Source organism: Lathyrus oleraceus, chromosome 6, assembly GCF_024323335.1.
Source record: "Lathyrus oleraceus cultivar Zhongwan6 chromosome 6, CAAS_Psat_ZW6_1.0, whole genome shotgun sequence".
Classification (NCBI taxonomy): Eukaryota; Viridiplantae; Streptophyta; class Magnoliopsida; order Fabales; family Fabaceae; genus Lathyrus; species Lathyrus oleraceus.
Genome location: NC_066584.1, coordinates 404,854,868 through 404,867,946, shown reverse-complemented (window position 1 = coordinate 404,867,946; position 13,079 = coordinate 404,854,868). Strand labels below are relative to the sequence as shown.

At 33.9% G+C, this 13,079-nt stretch overlaps 6 non-coding genes across 6 annotated transcripts; all 6 read left to right on the top strand.

Annotated features, from left to right (window-relative positions):
- Positions 1–737: 737 nt before the first annotated feature.
- TRNAA-CGC (transfer RNA alanine (anticodon CGC)) lies at positions 738–810 on the top strand. Its single transcript has one exon. It is a non-coding gene; the product is annotated as a tRNA-Ala (tRNA).
- A 1,166-nt stretch (positions 811–1,976) lies between these two features.
- On the top strand, positions 1,977–2,049 carry TRNAA-UGC (transfer RNA alanine (anticodon UGC)). The gene has a single exon. It is a non-coding gene; the product is annotated as a tRNA-Ala (tRNA).
- Positions 2,050–3,068: 1,019 nt separating this feature from the next.
- On the top strand, positions 3,069–3,141 carry TRNAA-CGC (transfer RNA alanine (anticodon CGC)). The gene has a single exon. It is a non-coding gene; the product is annotated as a tRNA-Ala (tRNA).
- A 1,114-nt stretch (positions 3,142–4,255) lies between these two features.
- Positions 4,256–4,328, top strand: TRNAA-UGC (transfer RNA alanine (anticodon UGC)). The gene has a single exon. It is a non-coding gene; the product is annotated as a tRNA-Ala (tRNA).
- A 6,226-nt stretch (positions 4,329–10,554) lies between these two features.
- On the top strand, positions 10,555–10,627 carry TRNAA-CGC (transfer RNA alanine (anticodon CGC)). Its single transcript has one exon. It is a non-coding gene; the product is annotated as a tRNA-Ala (tRNA).
- A 2,211-nt stretch (positions 10,628–12,838) lies between these two features.
- Positions 12,839–12,911, top strand: TRNAA-CGC (transfer RNA alanine (anticodon CGC)). Its single transcript has one exon. It is a non-coding gene; the product is annotated as a tRNA-Ala (tRNA).
- The last annotated feature ends 168 nt before the right edge of the window (positions 12,912–13,079 follow it).

The following is a 13,079-nucleotide window of genomic DNA, read 5'->3' as shown; positions in this document are numbered from 1 at the left end:
ACATAATGAACCCCATATCCATCATAAACCTCATCTCCTGATTATGCCCTGATTGGCCCAATACAACTGATTAGGGTTGACCAGTGGTCAAAACCCTAATCTCAAGGAATCTGCTTCAACACTTGATTCTTTTGATGATAACCAACCATGATGATGATGATGTATCATTGCAATCAAGATGAAGACCAACATCCATTGAGAATCATGAAACCTTAATTTACAGTCCAATCCTCAGATGGCCCATGATCAGTCAATAAACCCTAGGCTGCACTTTGACTTCCTCATCCTCTGACCAAGACTTGGGAAGATAGCTTGCACAATGTAACCACATGATATGCAATGCCTAATGACCTAAAATGATATGTACAATGTTAATGCTAGTCCCAAGAGAGGAGGGCAAATTTTGAGGTGTTACACAATGTATAAGTGTGCTATTTATTCTATTGACAAGATAACTGTCGATGACGGTTATGACCACTAGGGGCTCGTTGCATTTTCTCCACGTTCAGCTCTTCAGGTTCATACTAGTGCGCGTAAGTGTTTTTCAAGATGTTATTATTTTGTAACCCACATTGAGTGGTAACTATTTTTCCACTTCTTCCACTTCGTCACGCCCTCACGACGATAATTTCTCCAACGTGTTATCGACGATGGACATCAAAGCTTTGAGACTTTTAAACTTACCAAGTCTTTTATACTATGTTGTTTGGTCACCCAATCCCTTTGGTTAAAATCAAGGGGGTGTAGCTCATATGGTAGAGCGCTCGCTTCGCATGCGAGAGGCACGGGGTTCGATTCCCCGCACTTCCAATTAATATTCATTTAAGTTTTAATTGTATTAAAATATATTTTAATACTTCTAATTATTATCTAGTTTGATTTTAACCAACGTCTAATTTTAAATGTTTTGCTAACAAATACCACCCGGGCACTCTTTAAGGATTATATATTAAGAAATTACTTTTTTTAAATGTTAAATAGTTCAATTTTCAATGAATTTATTGTTTAAACTTTTATAAAAACTTAGTTTTTAAGATTCTTAAAGAATGCCCCTGAGATTCTTAAAATAGTCAATAATGTAGTTTTAATTAACAATAAAATTTATTTTTAAAATTTTTAAAATCTTTAATTTTTAATAAAATACATATTATTTATTAAATTTAACAGATGACGACGATAACTGTGATGAATATCTTATTTTTGTTTATATACAAGATATTTTTTAATTTAAAATAAAAGCTTTATATGTTTATCGGTGTTTTTGGTAAACAATCACAAGTATGAAATTCAGTGAGAGTAACTTGGAAACTCTCTAAAGCTATTTGTGCAAACAACTTGCACAAACACACATGCGTGTGAACTGAATGTAGTGTGACAAAAAGACTTTGAATGAAGTCAAGTTGTAATAAATGATAAGGTAAAAATGCAATAAATAACGTTAAATAAAGCAAAGAAAAGAGTACATGTTCTATTCAAGGAGACAAAAAAGATTTAAAAAAGGTGGACGTAGAAGCATACATGTTTCTCGCTCAATTGTTTCACTTTATGACTCAAGTACTATAGTTGTATGGAGAATATGTATGAAATTTTATGACTTTTGATTCAATGTATGAGTCTGCTCTTTATTCTATTGAAAAGATAACTGTCGACGGCGGTTTTGACCACTAGGGGCTCGTTGCATTTTCTCCACGTTCAGTTCTTCAGGATCCTACTAGTGCGCTTAAGTTTTTTTCAAGATGTTATCTCTTTGTAACCCATGTTGAGTGGTAACTGCTTTTCCAATTCTTCCACTTCGTCACGCCCTCTCGACGATAACTGCTCGAACGTGTTATCGACGATAACTGCTCGAACGTGTTATCGACGATAACTGCTCGAACGTGTTATCGACGATGCACATCAAAGCTTCGAGATTTATAAACATACCAAGTCTTTTACACCATGTTGTTTGGTCACCCAATCCCTTTACTTAAAATCAAGGGGGTGTAGCTCATATGGTAGAGCGCTCGCTTTGCATGCGAGAGGCACGGGGTTCGATTCCCCGCACCTCCAATTATAATATTCAGTTAAGTTTTAAGTATATTAAAAGATATTTTGATACTTCTAATTGTTATCTAGTTTGATTTTAATCATAGTTCAATTTGCAAGGCATTTATGGTACAAACTTTTATAAAAACTTAGTTTTTAAGATTCTTAAAGAGTGCCTCAGAGATTCTTAAAATAGTCATTAGTGTAATTTCAATTAATAATAAAAATAATTTTCAAATTTTTTAACATCTTTAATTTTTAATAAAACAAATATTATTTATTAAATTTAACAAATGAATACAATAATTGTCATGAATATCTTATATTTGTTTATATACAATATATTTTTTCAATTTAAAATAAAAGCTTTATCTGTTTATCGGTTTGTTTTGGTAAACAATCACAAGTATGAAATTCAGTGAGAGTAACTCGGAAAATCTCCAAAGCTATTTGTGCAAACAACTTGCACAAACACACATGCGTGTGAACTGAATGTAGTGTGACAAAAAGACTTTAAATGAAATCAAGTAGTAATAAATGATAAGGTAGAAATGCATTAAATAACGTTAACTAAAGCAAAGAAAACAGTAAATGTTCTGTTTAAGGAGACAAAAAAGATTAAAAAAGGGTGGACGCAGACGCATACATGTCTCTCGCGCAACTGTTTCGCTCTATGACTCGGGTACTATAGTTGTAAGGAGAATATGTATGAAATTTTACGACTTTTGATTCAATGTATAAGTGTGCTATTTATTCTATTGACAAGATAACTGTCGATGACGGTTATGACCACTAGGGGCTCGTTGCATTTTCTCCATGTTCAGCTCTTCAGGTTCATACTAGTGCGCTTAAGTGTTTTTCAAGATGTTATCATTTTGTAACCCACATTGAGTGGTAACTATTTTTCCACTTCGTCACGCCCTCACGACGATAATTTCTCCAACGTGTTATCGACGATGGACATCAAAGCTTTGAGACTTTTAAACTTACCAAGTCTTTTATACTATGTTGTTTGGTCACCCAATCCCTTTGGTTAAAATCAAGGGGGTGTAGCTCATATGGTAGAGCGCTCGCTTCGCATGCAAGAGGCACGGGGTTCGATTCCCCGCACTTCCAATTAATATTCATTTAAGTTTTAATTATATTAAAATATATTTTAATACTTCTAATTATTATCTAGTTTGATTTTAACCAACGTCTAATTTTAAATGTTTTGCTAACAAATACCACCCGGGCACTCTTTAAGGATTATATATTAAGAAATTACTTTTTTTAAATGTTAAATAGTTCAATTTTCAATGAATTTATTGTTTAAACTTTTATAAAAACTTAGTTTTTAAGATTCTTAAAGAATGCCCCTGAGATTCTTAAAATAGTCAATAATGTAGTTTTAATTAACAATAAAATTTATTTTTAAAATTTTTAAAATCTTTAATTTTTAATAAAATACATATTATTTATTAAATTTAACAGATGACGACGATAACTGTGATGAATATCTTATTTTTGTTTATATACAAGATATTTTTTAATTTAAAATAAAAGCTTTATATGTTTATCGGTGTTTTTGGTAAACAATCACAAGTATGAAATTCAGTGAGAGTAACTTGGAAACTCTCTAAAGCTATTTGTGCAAACAACTTGCACAAACACACATGCGTGTGAACTGAATGTAGTGTGACAAAAAGACTTTGAATGAAGTCAAGTTGTAATAAATGATAAGGTAAAAATGCAATAAATAACGTTAAATAAAGCAAAGAAAAGAGTACATGTTCTATTCAAGGAGACAAAAAAGATTTAAAAAAGGTGGACGTAGAAGCATACATGTTTCTCGCTCAATTGTTTCGCTTTATGACTCAAGTACTATAGTTGTATGGAGAATATGTATGAAATTTTATGACTTTTGATTCAATGTATGAGTCTGCTCTTTATTCTATTGAAAAGATAACTGTCGACGGCGGTTTTGACCACTAGGGGCTCGTTGCATTTTCTCCACGTTCAGTTCTTCAGGATCCTACTAGTGCGCTTAAGTTTTTTTCAAGATGTTATCTCTTTGTAACCCATGTTGAGTGGTAACTGCTTTTCCAATTCTTCCACTTCGTCACGCCCTCTCGACGATAACTGCTCGAACGTGTTATCGATGATGCACATCAAAGCTTCGAGATTTATAAACATACCAAGTCTTTTACACCATGTTGTTTGGTCACCCAATCCCTTTACTTAAAATCAAGGGGGTGTAGCTCATATGGTAGAGCGCTCGCTTTGCATGCGAGAGGCACGGGGTTCGATTCCTCGCACCTCCAATTATGATATTCAGTTAAGTTTTAAGTATATTAAAAGATATTTTGATACTTCTAATTGTTATCTAGTTTGATTTTAATCATAGTTCAATTTGCAAGGCATTTATGGTACAAACTTTTATAAAAACTTAGTTTTTAAGATTCTTAAAGAGTGCCTCAGAGATTCTTAAAATAGTCATTAGTGTAATTTCAATTAATAATAAAAATAATTTTCAAATTTTTTAACATCTTTAATTTTTAATAAAACAAATATTATTTATTAAATTTAACAAATGAATACAATAATTGTCATGAATATCTTATTTTTGTTTATATACAATATATTTTTTTAATTTAAAATAAAAGCTTTATCTGTTTATCGGTTTGTTTTGGTAAACAATCACAAGTATGAAATTCAGTGAGAGTAACTCGGAAAATCTCCAAAGCTATTTGTGCAAACAACTTGCACAAACACACATGCGTGTGAACTGAATGTAGTGTGACAAAAAGACTTTAAATGAAGTCAAGTAGTAATAAATGATAAGGTAGAAATGCAGTAAATAACATTAACTAAAGCAAAGAAAACAGTAAATGTTCTGTTTAAGGAGACAAGAAAGATTAAAAAAGGGTGGACGCAGACGCATACATGTTTCTCGCGCAACTGTTTCGCTCTATGACTCAGGTACTATAGTTGTATGGAGAATATGTATGAAATTTTACGACTTTTGATTCAATGTATAAGTGTGCTATTTATTCTATTGACAAGATAACTGTCGACGACGGTTATGACCACTAGGGGCTCGTTGCATTTTCTCCATGTTCAGCTCTTCAGGTTCATACTAGTGCGCTTAAGTGTTTTTCAAGATGTTATCATTTTGTAACCCACATTGAGTGGTAACTATTTTTCCACTTCTTCCACTTCGTCACGCCCTCACGACGATAATTTCTCCAACGTGTTATCGACGATGGACATCAAAGCTTTGAGACTTTTAAACTTACCACACTACGCCAAAAACTTGAATAGACAGCGCCCCTTAGAGGGCGCTTTATTACAAAAGCGCACTCTAAAGTGAAGAGAAAAAATAAGGAGCATACTACTAGAATAGACAGCGCACTTTAGAGGGCGCTTTTGTAACAAAGCGCACTCTAAAGTGAAGCGAAAAAATAATGAGGAAATGGAGGGACACCAATAGAGGACGCTTTATTGAAAGCGCCCTCTAAGGGTAACCTTAGAGGGCGCTTCTAAAAAAGCGCTCTCTATGTCCATGTACATTTCCAGTTTATAAGGCGCTTTTGGAAAGCCTTAGAGAGCGCTTTTAGAAGCGCCCTCTTAGGCCCCCTTTAGAGGGCGCTTTTGTAACAAAGCGCCCTCTAAAGTGAAGCCAAAAAAAAATGGAGGGACAACAATAGAGGGCGCTTTTGTGAAAGCGCCCTCTAAGGTTACCCTTAGAGGGCGCTTTTGAAAAAGCGCTCTCTAAGTCCATGTACATTTCCAGTTTAGAAGGCGCTTTTGGAAAGCCTTAGAGAGCGCTTTCAGAAGCGCCCTCTTAGGCCCCCTTTAGAGGGCGCTTTTTTTAAAAAAGCGCCCTCTAAGGTCCCCTTTAGTAAACATTAAAATTATAACATATACTGCATGTCTCTTTATTTTCCCTCTCTATAAGTTATTTCGTTTACGTAACTGGGTTTTTTCTCAACTGCGATTACTCTCTACTGCGATTACTCTCGTCCTCCGTTCGTTCTCCCTCCCTCACCGTCATCGTCGCCGTTCGTTCTCCCTCCCTCACCGTTCACGTTCACTGCGTTATCCTCTTCCACCGTCACTGTTCACTTTCTTCTCCATCGTTACCGTCACCTTTAAGGTATTTCTTTTCTCCATCGTTACCGTTCACTTTCTTCATGTGTTTGATTAGGGCATTTTCTAAACTTAGTTTTTCATTTTGTGCATTATGTTGATTAATGTTGTTTAGGGCAGACTGGGTTTTTTATTTCTGATTGAAAACTGATATATTTGAAGTGTGTTTGAGCTTGTGCTTGGAAGTTTGATGATTATGGATGCAAGTTTGTTCATGTTCCAAACACCATAAGTTTGCATTGGTCTTTTGCATGCAGTAGGTGTGTGTGAGTTTGTATTCAATAATGATAAAAAAAAAGAGTTTAGATTGTTGTAACATGAGAGAAATGGAAGGTATATGAATGTGTTCACGTATTGAATCATTGTCTTACTTGGGTCTTATTGAATCATTTCTATATTACAGATAAAATGGCTAACCAAGACGATACCCATGCCGCGAATGAATCACGTAATAATGTTGAAAAAGAAATCAAACGAGGATTGACTGTTATGAAGTCAATCATTCGTGCAAGAGACAAGGGTGTAAAATTTGAAGTACATTGGAGTGCTGAAGACCAACTAATTGAGCCTAACGGTTCAATGTTGGCAAGTTACATTGGTTTCCTTGTTCGCCAACATATTCCGATTACATGTGATAATTGGAGAAGTCCGGACTTGAATGTTGGCAAGGAAAAAATATGGTCGGAGATACAGGTACTTACCATATATTGTTATATGTTTTTTTTGTTGACTATTTGTTAACCATATATTGTTATAATATTACTTTATAATAACACACTCCATTTGTATGTTTTTTAGAGATCCTTTCACATCGATGAAAGCCGGCAAAAATATTGTATTCAATTGGCCGGAAAAAGACTCCGAGGATTTCGATCCTTTTTGTGCAACAAATTTCTCAAGGATGAGGAAGGAAAATTTGTTGAAGGAGAACGGCCAATGAAGTATGCCGAGATTATTTCAGCCGATGAATGGGATAACTTTGTCGCCAAACGAAGAAACGAAAAATTCCATGTAATGTCTATTAATTATGGTATTATACAATTGTTAAGTTACTTGGTTCTAATATGCCTTAAACTTTTTTATCCAGGAAGTAAGCGACAAAAATAGGAAAAGGGCATCAAAACCCGCGTATCCGTACAAAAAAGGGCGTACGGGTTATGCACGGTTACAACAAAGAATTGTGAGTATATTCAAATGCTATGAGCTTATACATTGTCACAATATGTTATAATTGATGATCTTATAATCTAATTCAATGTGTAGCTAGCCGAGGAGAAAAGTGACGCAACATCTCTTCCGGAGCACGTATTATGGAAGGCTGCTCGGGTTGGGAAGGATGGGGCTGTCGTTGAAGCGGTCCAAAATGTTTATGACGAATGTGTAAGTATATGTAACATTATTTCTTTAATTATATCGAAAATTTTGTTAGACATATAATTCATTTTTAATCTCCTCTAATAATATTTCAGGAGACTTTATCCCAAACCGTACCTTCAACCGAGGTCCAGGATTGCAGGAGCGTACTTAGTCGAGTACTAAATGTTCCTGAGTATTCCGGTCGTGTGAGGGGTAAGGGTTTTGGTGTGACTCCGTCGTCATTTTATAAAAAAACAAAACAAAAAATCCTACCAACAAAGAGGTGATGGAGACCTTGGCGGAGTTAAGGGCACAAGTACTCCAACTGCAAAACGAGAATGCAAGGTATAGAGAGGAAAGGTGCGCTTCTGAGGCAAAAGATACTAGTGACCGAGCTAGTATCAATCATCAACCGAAATTTCCCGAGGTAATTATATATGTTATTATGAAATTAAAATAGCACTTTTTTACTTGACACATATACAAGTTAACAATAACATTTATTATTGGTTTAGGGCATTTCACCTTGTCAGCTGTATCTATCGTCACCAACTTATCGCATGGTTGGCAAGGGAAAAGTGCACAATACTTCAGGTGAATTACTTCACCATAATCCCCTCCCGGTGGGATTTATGAAAGTTTCGGTTGACCTCGTATTAGATACGGACGCCCGTCTACCATTACCTGACGTTGTTTCAGAGACAACGTTGATGCGAGATGCAGTCGGATCCTTTGTTGGTTGGCCGTCAGATCTAATTTTCCCTGATGCCGAGGTATATATGTTCTAAATGATTATGAATATTTAGTATTCACATTTCAATTCAGCTACAATTATGATATTTAATCAATTATATGGTAATGTTAGACTCCTACAAGACTCACACATAAAGTTGGTAAAGGGATTTCAAGACGCATCGAGTCGGTTGCATCTCAAAAAGAGGTACAAATATATATACCCATTGAATTATATACGCAACGATTCTGTTGCATCACAAAAAGTCATGATTTATTTTATATGAATTTTTAGGTTCCCGGTCGAGAGTTGAAAAGCGCTGCTAAGGATATTCCAACGACGTCCGGGACAAAATCTCAAATTATGATGCGTCTTGAGAAAATGGTGGAGGAGTCCGATATTATGCATGGGGCCATTCGTACTATAGATTTTGATGAAGGTGTTTTCGGAGCTGCTCATTTCGAAATAATTGGAAAGGAGGACTTCCAACAACTTTTTGAACACACCGAATTGGGCATCGCTGTCATTCATACATACATATGGTACTCCGATCAATCTATAATTTACTTAGTTGAACAATTTATTTACACATTTCAATGAGTAGTCTAATGTTTATTATGTTTCTATTTAAGGTATATGTATGTAACATTGATGCGGGGAACTGAATTGTGTAACCGTTTCAATTTTATTGCTGCTTCCCGTATCAATGCAACGTTAATAACGAATAATCCAACATCCGTAAAGAATGATCTAGTCGATAGATTCATGGCGGCCGGCGATAATACTACACCCAGTTTGTATTTTTTACCGTTTAATTCTGGCAACGGGTTAGATTTTCTTTCTAATAATTTCATTCTAATTTATGTATATCTTTTACGTAGAAAATTTTCAATTATCTAAATTTTTGTTTTATTTTACAGTGGTCACTAGGTGTTGGTTGCTATGGATCTTTCGAGACTAATAGTGTATTATCTCGATTCTTTATCGGGTGATTGGAGTAAATATCCGAATATGAAGAAGACGGTTGACGCGTAAGTGAAATTCCCCTAAATATTCGTGTGTATTTGTATATTTAATTATGTATGTCAGATTGATCTCAAGATACGTTTTTATTTTGTTAGGGCAATAATAAAATTTAGATTGAAAAAGAAATACCGCAATAGGAAGGACATTACCTGGATCAGAGTTCAGGTATATATTAAGTATCTTATTTTTGCTTATAATAGTGTTTGTTTTTTTGCTTATAATAGTGTTTGTAAGAAATTAACTATATATATATTGTTTGTTTTTCTGTGTAGTGTCCTCAGCAAAATAATTCGGTCGATTGCGGATTTTTTGTAATGAGATTTATGAGAGACATCATTGCGTTGAATCGTATAGACATCCCAAAAATGGTATGGAATAATAACTTAGGGTTTATTTTAATATTATCGGATATTTCATCTAATTTGTTACTAAATCATGAATATGTTTTATTCTCTTAATTGTAGTACTTTGAGGAATACAAAACTTACTCAAGAGCAAATTTGGATGAAATCAAGGATGAATTGTGTCAATTCATTGTTGATCAAAGAATCATATAGCTAGGTTGTATATTGTTGTACATATATGTATGGAATGTTGTTGTTGTATGCTGTTGTTGTATATATGTTGTATATTGTTGTTGTAATTTTACTAAATCATGAATATGTTGTTGTATATTGTTGATCAAAGAATCATATATTAATGTTGTATATATGGAGGATTAATGTTGTATATAAATGGATTCATGTTGTATATATCAATGGATTAATGGTGTATAACATTGGATTAAAGGATGAAATCAATATGAATTTTACACTTTTGCAGCATGCGAACAGGTTACCAATTAAATATCCACTGTTTTTCAAACAATTTTTTTTAAAATAACTAACACTTTAGAGGGCGCTTTGTCCAGAAAGCGCCCTCTAAACACTTTACATTGACAACTTTAGAGGGCGCTTTTTCCTGAAAGCGCCCTCTAAACACTTTACATTGTCAACTTTAGAGGGCGCTTTTTCCTGAAAGCGCCCTCTAAACACTTTACATTGACAACTTTAGAGGGCGCTTTTTCCTGAAAGCGCCCTCTAAACACTTTACATTGACAACTTTAGAGGGCGCTTTCTCCAGGAAAACAAAGCGCTGTCTTTACCTATGCCAGCGCCAGATTAGAGGGCGCTTAAAAGCGCTGTTATAGGCCAAAATAAGCGCCCTCTATTCCCTTATTTGGCGTAGTGCCAAGTCTTTTATACTATGTTGTTTGGTCACCCAATCCTTTTGGTTAAAATCAAGGGGGTGTAGCTCATATGGTAGAGCGCTCGCTTCGCATGCGAGAGGCACGGGGTTCGATTCCCCGCACTTCCAATTAATATTCAATTAAGTTTTAATTATATTAAAATATATTTTAATACTTCTAATTATTATCTAGTTTGATTTTAACCAACGTCTAATTTTAAATGTTTTGCTAACAAATACCACCGGGGCACTCTTTAAGGATTATATATTAAGAAATTACTTTTTTTAAATGTTAAATAGTTCAATTTTCAATGAATTTATTGTTTAAACTTTTCTAAAAACTTAGTTTTTAAGATTCTTAAAGAATGCCCCTGAGATTCTTAAAATAGTCAATAATGTAGTTTTAATTAACAATAAAATTTATTTTTAAAATTTTTAAAATCTTTAATTTTTAATAAAATACATTATTTATTAAATTTAACAGATGACGACGATAACTGTGATGAATATCTTATTTTTGTTTATATACAAGATATTTTTTAATTTAAAATAAAAGCTTTATATGTTTATCGGTGTTTTTGGTAAACAATCACAAGTATGAAATTCAGTGAGAGTAACTTGGAAACTCTCTAAAGCTATTTGTGCATACAACTTGCACAAACACACATGTGTGTGAATTGAATGTAGTGTGACAAAAAGACTTTGAATGAAGTCAAGTTGTAATAAATGATAAGGTAAAAATGCAATAAATAACGTTAAATAAAGCAAAGAAAAGAGTACATGTTCTATTCAAGGAGACAAAAAAGATTTAAAAAAGGTGGACGTAGAAGCATACATGTTTCTCGCTCAATTGTTTCGCTTTATGACTCAAGTACTATAGTTGTATGGAGAATATGTATGAAATTTTATGACTTTTGATTCAATGTATGAGTCTGCTCTTTATTCTATTGACAAGATAACTGTCGACGACGGTTTTGACCACTAGGGGATCGTTGCATTTTCGCCACGTTCAGTTCTTCAGGATCCTACTAGTGCGCTTAAGTTTTTTTCAAGATGTTATCTCTTTGTAACGCATGTTGAGTGGTAACTGCTTTTCCAATTCTTCCACTTCGTCACGCCCCCTCGACGATAACTGCTCGAACGTGTTATCGACGATGCACATCAAAGCTTCGAGATTTATAAACATACCAAGTCTTTTACACCATGTTGTTTGGTCACCCAATCCCTTTACTTAAAATCAAGGGGGTGTAGCTCATATGGTAGAGCGCTCGCTTTGCATGCGAGAGGCACAGGGTTCGATTCCCCGCAGCTCCAATTATAATATTCAGTTAAGTTTTAAGTATATTAAAAGATATTTTGATACTTTTAATTGTTATCTAGTTTGATTTTAATCATAGTTCAATTTGCAAGGCATTTATGGTACAAACTTTTATAAAAACTTAGTTTTTAAGATTCTTAAAGAGTGCCTCAGAGATTCTTAAAATAGTCATTAGTGTAATTTCAATTAATAATAAAAATAATTTTCAAATTTTTTAACATCTTTAATTTTTAATAAAACAAATATTATTTATTAAATTTAACAAATGAATACAATAATTGTCATGAATATCTTATTTTTGTTTATATACATATATTTTTTTAATTTAAAATAAAAGCTTTATCTGTTTATCGGTTTGTTTTGGTAAACAATCACAAGTATGAAATTCAGTGAGAGTAACTCGGAAAATCTCCAAAGCTATTTGTGCAAACAACTTGCACAAACACACATGCGTGTGAACTGAATGTAGTGTGACAAAAAGACTTTAAATGAAGTCAAGTAGTAATAAATGATAAGGTAGAAATGCAGTAAATAACATTAACTAAAGCAAAGAAAACAGTAAATGTTCTGTTTAAGGAGACAAGAAAGATTAAAAAAGGGTGGACGGAGACGCATACATGTTTCTCGCGCAACTGTTTCGCTCTATGACTCAGGTACTATAGTTGTATGGAGAATATGTATGAAATTTTATGACTTTTGATTCAATGTATAAGTGTGCTATTTATTCTATTGACAAGATAACTGTCGACGACGGTTATGACCACTAGGGGCTCGTTGCATTTTCTCCACGTTCAGCTCTTCAGGTTCATACTAGTGCGCGTAAGTGTTTTTCAAGATGTTATTATTTTGTAACCCACATTGAGTGGTAACTATTTTTCCACTTCTTCCACTTCGTCACGCCCTCACGACGATAATTTCTCCAACGTGTTATCGACGATGGACATCAAAGCTTTGAGACTTTTAAACTTACCAAGTCTTTTATACTATGTTGTTTGGTCACCCAATCCCTTTGGTTAAAATCAGGGGGTGTAGCTCATATGGTAGAGCGCTCGCTTCGCATGCGAGAGGCACGGGGTTCGATTCCCCGCACTTCCAATTAATATTCATTTAAGTTTTAATTGTATTAAAATATATTTTAATACTTCTAATTATTATCTAGTTTGATTTTAACCAACGTCTAATTTTAAATGTTTTGCTAACAAATACCACCCGGGCACTCTTTAAGGATTATATATTAAGAAATTACTTTTTTTAAATGTTAAA